Source organism: Marmota monax, unplaced genomic scaffold, assembly GCF_021218885.2.
Source record: "Marmota monax isolate L192 unplaced genomic scaffold, Marmota_monax_Labrador192_F-V1.1 WCK01_AAM20220418_F8-fsc00137, whole genome shotgun sequence".
Taxonomy (NCBI): domain Eukaryota; kingdom Metazoa; phylum Chordata; class Mammalia; order Rodentia; family Sciuridae; genus Marmota; species Marmota monax.
The window spans coordinates 3,298,748-3,310,885 of NW_026692854.1; the positions used below are offsets into that span (position 1 = coordinate 3,298,748).

General features: G+C 36.9%; 1 protein-coding gene across 10 annotated transcripts in view; it reads left to right on the top strand.

Annotated features, from left to right (window-relative positions):
• Positions 1-12,138, top strand: part of Klf12 (KLF transcription factor 12) — a 438,833-nt gene that overhangs the window by 91,868 nt on the left and 334,827 nt on the right. For 2 of the 10 annotated variants that reach the window (XM_058580971.1, XM_058580974.1), the window contains one exon: positions 952-1,198. The exons of the other annotated variants lie outside the window; for them this stretch is intronic. The gene's annotated coding sequence lies outside the window, so the exon portion shown is untranslated. The remainder of the gene's footprint in view (positions 1-951; positions 1,199-12,138) is intronic. 10 annotated transcript variants of the gene reach the window in all.

Consider the following 12,138-nt stretch of genomic DNA (forward strand, 5'->3'; position numbering starts at 1 on the left):
TTGTCACAGTTATTACCCTGGAAGTCCATTCTCATGAATCAGAACTTAGAGACCCCATGTTACATTTATTACCTAGAAAATGCACAAAATAGCAAAAAGTAAGTAGAATGCTTTTAAAGTCAGGATCCGCAGTATTAATGAGTTAAATATTGACAAGTACATCTTAGAATATGATCAAAATAAGCAGAAAAATGGATGCAGACTCATGTGCAATAAATTGGAATTCTCAGCAGGTTTTAACTGGTGTGACTGTGGATGTCTGGGCAAAATTGAGGCTGTAAAGATGGAAGCAATTGTCAGGCCTACAAGTATCTGAACATGTGACCTTGTGGAAGGAAATCCATCTCTGGGGGAGACCACAGCAGGCCGGGTTGACTATAGAATCACCTGTGTTTATAGGAGCAAAGAGGAAACTTGACATAGAAGGGGAAAGCAGGTTCTCAGACAGGTTTTTTTCTGTAAGAAGTAGTTCAGATTTTTTTGAAAGTGAAAATCCTTCGTATCACAAAAATAAAAGTAGCATGGATGGTGAAAGGAGACTCTCATTTTACAAAATACATGTATGAAGATGTGAATTTGGTGTCAACATACCTTATATATAATCAGAGATATGATAAATTATTATATAATGGTGTATTAAGAATTATAATGAAAATAAATAAAAAATCATTAAAAAATAAAAATAAAATGCTACATACATACACATACAAAAAAAAAAACAAAGATAAAAGTAGACAAAATGGCAAAGTTTATGCTTGGGTTACAAATATGTTAAAATGAAACCTGTTGATGTGGGAGAGAAGGCTCTGTCACTATGTCCTCTTCTCTGATTTACTCTTTCACATTTCATGGTGCTGGCCTTCCAAACAATGCAGGGGTCCTGGGAATTTCACCACTGGGAGTGAGAGGACCTTTCCCTGCTGACTCTACTTTCTTCTCTTCTCCCTGCAGTCTCCTGTTCCACCTTGGTGCTGCTGTTAGGGCAGAAGCTAGCTGGAAAAACCTGTTTTTGCAAAGAAAACCATCAAGGCCACACTCCCCTGTCCTTGGGGTAGGAAAAGTCTTCCACCTCCTCAGGTTTAAAGACCTTCAGCCTGTGCTGAGAACGCAGTGTTCTCATCCTTGGTGTTCACGGGTGCTGGTGTGCCCTGCCATGGACCTGGGAGCCTGTGGGTGGGCGCCCAGATGAGGAGTCTGGGTGAGTGTCAGGCAAGGCCTTTAAAAATAGCTTGTTTTTCATTTTTGGGAACATAACCTCCTTGTTCCAGTTTATTAACAATCAATCTTTAACTCTTACATTAAGTACTGTGGGATGTTGGGGCGGGGAGGAAACAGTCTTTGCAAAACTAAATTTCATTAAGGAGTTATCTGTAAGTGGGAGAAAAATAGATTTTCTAGTAATGCAAAATAATAGGCCATGGAATAAATGGAGTAGTTAAGCACAAGAGTATGTTTTTTAGATTACAGAAGTGGTCGGAGGGAAACTGGTGAAGACAGTGTTTTGACATGCTTTGTAAGACTTGCTGAATGCTGAACCTGTTCAACAGGTGCTTTCAGGGAGACAGGGGCTGGGGATTGGCTGAGTGCTGGTTGGCCCAGGTGTGCACTGCCTAGGGCCAGGTGTCCTGGGATCAAGTCCTTCCATTTACTAGAATTGTTATTCAAGTTGAGTTTCTTGCATGATTACAAATCCCTGTCCTACGTTAAAGTTCTAAATAAAAAGTAATGATTATTGAAAGTTCTCTAGATTGAAAAATCCTATAAAGATGTGAGTTTTTACTCGATTACCAGTTTTGAAAATCAAGTTGAATTTTTTTTCGTGTACAATTTTAAACTGGAGAGTATCTGAAAAGATGCTAATACTAACACATTCATGTGAAACATGATATGATGGTGAAATAATGCAGCACATCATTTAAGGTTGAAAAATGCATTCCCCTGTCAAACTACTAAGAATAGATTTCTTTTCTTTTTTTTTAGGATGATTATAATCCACTTTAGCTTTTCTTAAAAATTTGTGAGGAAAAGATTAATTCCATAGATTTTTGTTTGGTTTCATTCAGACTTTGTTTTTCTTAGGAAAACCAAATGTGAGTTAAACAAAAATTATACCATGATCCAGCCTTTCTCCCTTCCTTATTGAGCATTTATTTAGGTGACAGCTCCTGCAATGAGTATCAAAAATAATTGCCATACCTGCTACTGTTCAAATAGTTAATATAGAAATACAGATATTCTCTGACGAAAAGTGGTTTAACTTGTGATTTTTCTTAACTTGGCAATCATGTGAAAGGGATATACTTTCAGGAGAAACCATATTTTGCATTTTGATCTTTTCTGGACTAGCTGTAGGCATTAGCATACGATTTTGTGATGCTACACAGCCCCTGTGAACTGCAGCTCCCAGTCAGCATAGAACCAGGATGGTGAGCAACCCGTGCTTTGCAGGATACTGTGTTGCACAGCGATGATATTTGGAAGGCTAGGTATATTAAACACACTCTCAACATATGATATTTTGAACATGATGAATGGGTCAGGCTTGACCCTATGGTAAATCAGAGAGCATCTATTATATATGTACTTCCAACTGAGTCCTGCTGTCAAAGGAAACAATCTTGGGGGGTGCAGGTGATAGGGACCTGGTGAAGCTATCTTCCCTTGAGGAAGTAACCTTTGAATACTGGTGTGAAGTGAGCTAGAGGATGAAAAAACCTGGAGAGCAGAAGAGAGAGGTATATGGATTAGAATAAGAATTAATTGCTAAAATAGTGACACTATTAAGCTGGTTTATGGGATGGGTCTTTTGACAGTGTTCTCTGGAAGCTTACGAAAGCCTCTTCTGTTCATCTAGGACTCTGGTTTCCTCGGTGTTGTGGATTGTCCAAACTTGACATAGTTTCAGAAGCCATCCCTTAAGATTTTGAATGTGTCTCTTTAGTACTTGCCTCATAGAATGTAGCTCAGTTCAGTGCCAGGCACTTGCCGAGCACGAGCAGTACACTGGGCTCGATGCCCAGCACCCCCAAATCCCAAAATCAAAAACCAAGAACCCCCGAGTCAGAGTAGAGTACACAGGTTACAAAAGAAAATTTAAGTGGCTATTTTTACAAATCTGAAGCAGAGAAGAAATTTCAAACATAGACTCCAAATCCAGAAATCATAACTTGGAAATAAGTCGATATATTTGACAACTTAAAACTCGAACATACCTTGATAATAAAAATTGTCAATTTGAATGACAAAGCATAAACCAGAGGAGATTATAATATATTACAATGAAAATATTTTTCATGAAGACACCTTCTTCCTAGAGTAAGGCACCTGCTTTAACATAAAGATAGGACTATATCTGAACAGGAACTTCACAGAAGATCACATGCCAATGACTAATAAATGCAAAAACTGATGTTTAATTTGACTGGTATTCCAGGAGTACAAATTGAAATCAAACTGTGCATTTTCTGTCATTTTCTGCTATCAATTTGGGGAAGATTGGCCACCCCAACTGTTGGGAATGAGGGTGTGGTAAACATGCTTGAATATCTGATGAAACAGTGTGAGCTTCACTGTGGAATTATCTTTGTTGTTGTTGTTTTTTGTTGATACTGGGGATTGAACCCAGGGGCCACATCCCCAGCCTTTTTTGGGCATTTTATTTAGAGACAGTGTCTTGCTGAGTTGCTTAGGGACTCACTAAGTTGCGGAGGCTGGCTTTGAACTTGGGCTCCTCCTGCTTCAGCTCTCAGAACCACTAGGATTATAGGCGTGTGCCACCGGTGCCTGGTGTGGAATGATCTTAAATACTGAGAATTTAAACATTTCAAAAAACTCCCTTGACTGGGAAATTTTAACTCATGGGGATTTATTCCAATAATGTAATTTTGCATATGAGGAAAGAGTTGACTGGTCATGCTCACCAGATAGTTGCTATAATTAAGAATTTTGAAGCTGCCCCAATAGAGAGAGAAAGAAATATGGCACATTGATAGAAGGAGCATGGAGCTATTGTTAAAAGCATAGTGTTTTGAATTTACTGATATGGAAATTTGTCTATAAAGGCATGGTTAAGTGAAGGAAGTGGATCACTAACATTTAGATCAAGTTTACATCATAACATTAAATAACAATTTTAAGATATTTTGTTAAATGCTTTATGTTAATTATCTAATTAACAGTTTTAATTTTAAATAAGTTATTTAATTGTGTGTGTGTGTGTGTTTTAAAGCACAGGCAGCCCTAGTTTTAATTTGTACACAGTGCATGTCAAGTTTTAGTTGAAGAGGAAATGAAAAACAAAGAAATAATTAGCATATTCAGTTGGCATTTTTAATAAGAGCCATGGGCATTATTAGGTAAATTAGAAAATGATGTTTGCCAAGGTACCTTTTTAGGGTAGATAAAAAGAAATGGAGTTTTAAAGAATAAAAAAAAATTGAAGATTACATATGTTTCAGTTTAAAATTTTAAATACTTCTTGGAAAAAGCAAAGAAAATAACTTCATATAAAGGTAATTGTATTTTTATTGACCAGCCATCAAGTATTTACTGAATACTGCACATTGCCAGAAAGAGAAGTAGTGTCAGATGCAGAATTAGTGATCTGGTTGTGGAAAAAAAATCCTCAGGAAGAGGTGATCCATGTTTAAGAGACTGTATGGTTAGGTAGTAAAGTATAAAAAGTTTCAATGAAAACATAAAAACAAGGTCCTGGGACAGGAGGATAGAATTGTATGTAAGATAGGTAAGGTCAATAATACTCACCAGTAACCGGGCAGGCACTTGGAGATAGTGAGCTCTAAAGTGAGTGGAATTTGTAGGTAGAGTCAAGAATGTTTTCCAAGCAGGTAGCCTTGGCAGAGACCAAAAGGTGCAGAACAGAAGCCAGAGGCGACATGGGTTCAGGGAGTGCTGGCCTGTTGGCCTGGAGCAGCAAGTGAGACCAGATCATACAGCTTCCCTTGTGAAGTGTTTACACAGAAGATCTGAAGTGCTTAGAAGAACTTTCTACAAGATGTAATTGTATTGGTGTACTTCCAGTTTCCCTTTAGATTCTATAGAAATATTAAGAAAAGTCCCATAGTAAAGTTTATGCCTAGGAGATTTGGAATTTCCTATTACATATCACAGGTTTTACTTCCAGTTTTCAAACTGTTATTTTTATAGTATATGAACAGCATTTTGTGGATTTTAATGTGTGAAATTATGAACTTGATTAGTCTAAGCAGGGATCTGCACACCGCTGCCCAGGGTTCTTAATTAAGAAAATCTATGTTGAATGGAGGCTTTGGACATCATTTAGTATGGCTTCCCACCTCTGATAGTAATCCCAAAAGGGGATTATCTCTAATTATTTGCCCAAAATAAAGAACAGAAAGAGGGACTGAATTATTTGCTTAGCCTAACATTGAAAGAGCCTATACCTCCTCTCAAGAAAACAAAGGGGACCTATGATGATATTTTCTTATACATGTAGAATTAAGATTAATCCGCTTCCTTGTGCTGGAGATCGCCCCCTTGCAATGTGATTTGTATAACCTATGTGAAACTCAATATATGGTGTATTGTTGTACAGCTGGTAATTTAAAACAGAAGACCCGGTTCCTTTTTTGATTATTAATCTAAGATGTGAGGGCATCCATACACAAAAAAAATTATCAATTACCGGATGAAGTCTAAATCATGTCTAAAACTCATAGTGTTAGAAGTGACTTATTCAAGGAAAACATTGTGGAGAAAGGGGGCAAAAATTTTGAAAAAGTTGAAGGATGGGAACCAGTGGACCTAAAGATTTCTATCTGAAAGGAATGGCAGATGATTGGAGTCCATGAACCTATCTAGTCTTGGACTATTAATATTTTTATTTTCAGAGTACAGCACAGTGCCTTGTACATATTGGTTCATGAGTCTTTAAAAAATATTTTGTCATATAGTTATGCTTAAATATTTTAAAGTATAAAATGGAATTTAACAATATTAGGTATAGTGTAGCAGCTCAAAACTCAGTTTAAAATTAGATTGTAATTTGAGTTCTGGTTTGACCATTGCTTCCATATCTGTGGTATTAGTCAAAATTTTTACCTTCCTCATCTGGAAGGTCGTACTTGTAGTACCTATTTCAATATTTTGATGAGAAATCTTACAACCTTAAACAAAAGAGACACAGGAATATGGCAAAAGGCTACTTTTGTGACTTGCATTAACATATAAATGCATTCTTTATGGTCTGCAGTAAGTGTCTAAGCAGTGACACTGAGTGGCTCGGATACTGTCTGTGGCATAAGATTATTTTCTCTTGAAATTGGAAGGGAGCCAAGCCCGGAGGGTGAGTGGGAGGAGAGCAAAGGGCAGCTAGGTTTCTCCTGGTGCAGTGGAACTGTTCAGATCTTTTCCTCTTCCTCACCTAGGTATTTAAAAACGAACTTCTCATGGAAGGTGTAACATACCCCTTTTCTAATGAAAGAAACTGGTATTTAACTGGACCAGAATTTTTTACTTATTTTAATTTTTATTTATTTTTTGGTACTGGGGATTGAGCCCAAATACTAAGCCACATCCCCAGCCCTTTTTCGTATTTTAGACAAAGGGTCTCATTGAGTTGCTTAGGACCTCAATGAATTGCTGAGCTTTGAACTTGGGATCTTCCTGCCTCAGCCTTCCTAGCCACTGGTATATAGGTGTGCACCACTGTGCCCAGCTTGGACTAGAGATTTGACCTGAAATAACTATGAAATAACTTAATGGGGGCTTTTATGGAGGAAATTCATATCTATATACGACAAAGTTCAGAATTTCAAATAGTGCAGAGCAGCCTGTGGGGGCATCAGGTTCTCCCTGGCCCAGCCACTGACCTCCTTTCTGCATCCCTTCTCTGGAGCTTGCACTTGGCCCTGGCTCTGCCCTTCACCAGTGCCCCCAGGTGAAATTCCATAGGCAAAGGTCTTAGGGGATGAAGCTATGAAGGTTTTACCTCAGAGGTCACCAGACTTTCTAGATAGGGAGCCAGCAGCCTAGGAGGTATTTGGAAGGGGCTGTTCACCTTGGAAACCAAGTTTCCTGGTGTGTGGAATGAAATGCTCTTGGAAATGCCTGGAAAGAGATGGTCAGAGTGAGAGGGTGCCTGAGATCCCCCTACACTTTATTACATTCTTTAAATACTTACCTTAGAAACCACCCGTGACTTGGACACTAAAGAAGAAAGTAAAGACATATCGGATGCATTATACTTTGCCAAATTATTTTTCTTATAGTTATATCTGACCTAGGAGAAATGATGACCAGTAAATATCTGTGTATCAATTTTAAGACCTTAAAGATAAAATTTCAATTTATTTGAAAACCTTTAATAAGAAACAAGTGAAAAATGTTGTAAATGACCAGTCATGGTTACAATTTTGTCATTTAGTTTAGTAGTTCTTCTGTTTCAGGGACAGAATTAAAGAAATATAAGTAAAAGTGCTGGTTTTATATGGCTTATTAAAATTTTTTGTCCCTTTTAGACACAGATGAGTATTTGGGAAAAGTATGCAATAAAGCATCAGAACTTCAAATGCTAGATGCACCTGGTCCATTTATTATTGATTAGATAACTTTCTTGTACCTTTGGACAAGGTATAATTCCTACCCAAGTTTCACTACCTCCTATATAAAATATAGTTACCAAAAGGACTTAACTTGGTAGTGTTTTGCTGAGAACTATGTAAATGAGAACTGTTGGAAACGTCTGGCAGTGTGTCTGGAAGTTAGTACTCAGTGCATGTGAACTATTGATGTTAATGATAATTATTGCCAATTCCTTTTTTTAATATGTCATTCATTATTGCTGGGTGTTTCTCTGGAGGTTTTCAATTGGTCATATAATGTGATGCCACTTTTTTATAACCAAAAAAGTGTTCTGTTCTTCTTAGAGTAATATTATTTGTCTCATATCTTTCTTTAAAAAAAATTTTTTTGTAGTTGTAGCTGGACAACATGCCTTTATTTTATTTGCTTATTTTTTTGTATGGGGTGCTGAGGATCGAGCTCAGTGCTTCACATGGGTTTGCAAGGGTTCTGCCACTGAGCCACAACCCCAGCCCCTGTCACATGTCTAACTTCCTGAAGCACTTAGCAAAATGCTTTTGTAAAATCATATTAATAGACATTTAAAAGTTGAAGCACATTCCATATAAGATCTGTGTTGGTATAAGTAAAATAAAGCTATATGTTGTTGGAACTAATATCAAGAAAAATTTATTAATACAATTTGCTGGCTTTTTGAGGATTGGACCTGGGCCCTTGGGCTGAGTTCTATCACTGTGCAGTAGCCCCAGTCTTGTTGTCGACTTTTTATATGATGATTGTGTGCTCACAATAGAAACTACTTACAGGACAGTGATAGAGTAAACAACAACAAAAAAGTACCTCTCCCCCAAAAGACCCTTAAAAATATATTGTGGCTTCTATATTCAATTACTTAAGTAACATTTGGTTTTAAACACATACTATTTGAGGCCCACTGAATGTAGAAATGGAAACCACGGTGTACTGGTGTACTTTTATGCACATTTAAAAATAGCCTTAGGGGAATCTTAAGTTTTATAAAACTAACTGCACAAATCTTCCTTCTTAGCACTCTCTCTCTTATTTGTAGGAGAACATATTATTATTTTATAAACGATTATATATGCCACTGACACCCGACCCTCCTCCAAGACATACTGTAAGCATGTTGAATCAACAGACATAGATGGGCAGGGTTTTCCTTGAAATGCATAATTAGACGATGGGAGGTTACTGTGAGAACTAAAGAGAAAATGAGGAGGAAGAGATTAGGGAGGAAGACATAGAAATATGGAGGAGAATAGATTTACTCTGAATTCTCATTGCCTTCTGCACAAATTCCTCAGTGAAAACTGCAAGATAGGCTGTTCTTGTTAGGTTTATTGTAATGCAGTTGTTTTCTATTTTTGTTCAAACCAATTCTTTTTTTTCCCCATTGTCTTTTTCTATCTTGCTGCTTTATTCTCGTTTATATTTAAGAAAAGCACCGAGGCCAAGCACCGTGGTGCACACCTGTAATCCAGCTACAGGGGAGACAGAGGCAGGAGGATCTCCAGCTCTAGACCAGCCTTAACAATTCAGTGAGACCCTAACTAAACTAATAGGTTGTGGATGTAGCTCAGTGACTGATTGCCCCTGGGTTCAGTCTCCAGTACTGAGAGAGAGACAAAGAAACAAAACCCCAAAACCCACTGTGTCACTTGCTGTCTTTTTGCCCTGCGGGTGCTGCAGCCTCAGCCCTGCAGCTACCCCACCGTGGGAATTTGCACATGGGGGGCACATTTCCTGTCAGAAACCTTAAACTGGCCCCTGACTTTTTAAGGTGGTGATTCACACAGGAAAGGACCTGAAAAACTGCATCAGGGCTTATGACTTCCTTGTGGGCTGGGCTGATAAACTTGGTACTCACAGGGATCCTTGGACTTGGACTCACTTCAGTACCTTTTGGCATTTTTTTTTTTTTTTTTAGTACCGCAGAGTACCTTTTTTTTTTTTTTCAGTTTTCATTTATGCATGACAGAATCCATTTTAACATAATTATAAAAGCATGTATATCTTGTTCTAATTCAGTCTCCAGTACCTCTCATTTCCCTTCCTCCCCACACCCACTGCTGCCTTCCCTCTATTGATTTTTCAGACATTTACCCCTAGGGCTTTAAAAACATTTTTTTTTTCTAGTGGATATACATGGTAGTGAGATTCACTGTGGTATATTCATTTATGTATATAGTAAATTTGTGTCTGATTCATTCCACTGTCTTTCCTTTTACCACCACCCCCCTTTCCAGTCATTCCCCTTTGTTTAACCAACTGAACTTCTACCCCCCTTCTCCATTGAGGGTTAGTATCCACATACCTTTGGTATTTGGGGATTGGCTTATTTTACTTAGCAGGATAGTCTCCAGATCCATCTATTTACCGGCAAATGGGCAAATGTTATAAAGTCATTATTTTTTTATGGCTGAGTAGTATTTCATTGTGTATATATATCACATTTTTCTTTATCCATTCATCTGTTGAAGGGCACCTAGGTTGGTTTCATAGCTTAGTTGTGAATTTGGCTGCTGTGAACACTGATGTGGATGTATCACGTAGTACACTGATTTTAAATCCTTTGGATATATACTGAGGAGTGAGATAACTGGTGGTTTCATACCTAGTTGCTTGAGAAATTGCCAAACCGCCTTCCAGAGTGGTTGCACCAATTTGCAGTCCCACCAACAATGCCTGAGTGAACCTTTCCCCCCACATCCTCACCAACATTTTTGTTACTTGTATTCTTGATAATTGCCATTCTGCCTAGAGTGAGATGGAATAGTTTTAATTTGCATTTCTGTAATTGCTAGAGATATTGAACATTTTTTCATGTATTTGTTGACCATATTTTTTCTTTTGCGAAGTGTCTGTTGAGTTACTCTGCCTCTTGTAGGTCTGAGAAAAGGTAGTTGAAAAACCTTAAAAATTATTGTGATCTTAACCTAGGATACAGATTACGGAAAGGTAGAATTACTGTTCAGATTTATCTAGATAGAAATTGGTGTGAAGGATATTGATGATATTTAGTCCAAGTCAAGTGTGTATTTTTTTAAACTGTTGTGAAATGTAACATAAATTAAAACTTTAAAAAAAAGTTATTTAACAAAGTTATAGCTCTTTACTGGTGGTAAAACATTCTTCTATGGAAATTCAAAGATGAGTAAGACCTCTTCTTGTCCTCAAAGAGCAACTTGTAGTTAAATCCTCATATGTTCATGTAACTGTATCTAACTTGAGAATATGTAAATTACAATGATGAAAACCATTCCTTTCCTGTTTTAAGATAGAAAACCTCTAAATATCACTGCTAATTTTTATTTTTTAATTATAACATATGCCATGAAATTACCATTTTAACATTTTAAGTGTTCAATATAAGATGATTTTTATTCATTATCTAATTTAAGATTTAAGGGGAATTTATTTTATTTTTTATTTTTAGAGAATCGTAGCTTGAAAAGGTTGATTGGGAAATCTTTCCTTTTTTTATTAAATTAAAATGAACTAATATTCTTTTCTCTTCCACCTTTCTTCATTGTCTACACATATATTAAGTAGTTGGAATGTGGAGAAGTTTTTTAAAACCTCTCTTTTTCTGTAATGCAGAAAGCTCCCCCATACCCCAAGGTCTTAAAGGAGAGGTATTTTTTTCATGAAATGAATTTGTGATCTACGTGCATTGTTTTTAATAAAAATGTGATGAAACTGATAGTGGTGGGTACATTTCAGGTGAGATGAATTACAATTGTTAATGAAGTTGATGTTTTAAGAATATCCTATAAAAATCTTAGCAAATCTAACTTATGTAAGGAAGTAATGTTTGCATTCTACCAATGTTTTCAGTCCTGTTGTGGGAACTCCAGAGGAGTGATTATCTGGCCATTATTAAGTCCTTGGAAAATATATGCCTTTTATAATTACTTGTTCTTATCATCTAACCATAACCGTAGGCATTTAAAATTTAATAATGTCATCTGATCAGCCAAATGCATTTCATTTTGCTTTATTGATTGACATAATCTACATCGTTTTGAGTTTATGACAATGACTATTTGCTCTTAAAAAATGCAATGTATAATCTTGGGTTGTCCTGAATTCCTTTGGGTATCTTTCATGCCCAGTTTATGTTAGTGAGTGAGCACTATGTGCCGGATGGGCCTGTGGCAACAAGTTACTAGAATCTTTGCATCTCATTGGGATATTCATTGATTTTTTTTTTAAGAGTCTAGAAAAAGCCACCTGTCCAAAATGTGTAATTTACTAAGTTCCTAACCAAATTTTAGCACCATAAAGAGCTTTCCAAATGACCTTGAAGCTGTAGCAGAGATAGGCATCAGCTATAGCATTTGGACCCTTCATCTGAGTAGATTTGCCAAGGAGTTCTTTTCTTGGAAGATAGAAGTGGTTGGGAAGGAATGATATTTGCATAAAGGCACTTCCTTTTGCCACCTTTGAATTATTTTTTAAAGAAGTATGGTTTAATCTTACTCCTGTTATTAAACTGCTTTAAGCTTCTTTCCAAGGATCATAGCCAAATTGAAGGATTTATTTCCTGCCTGT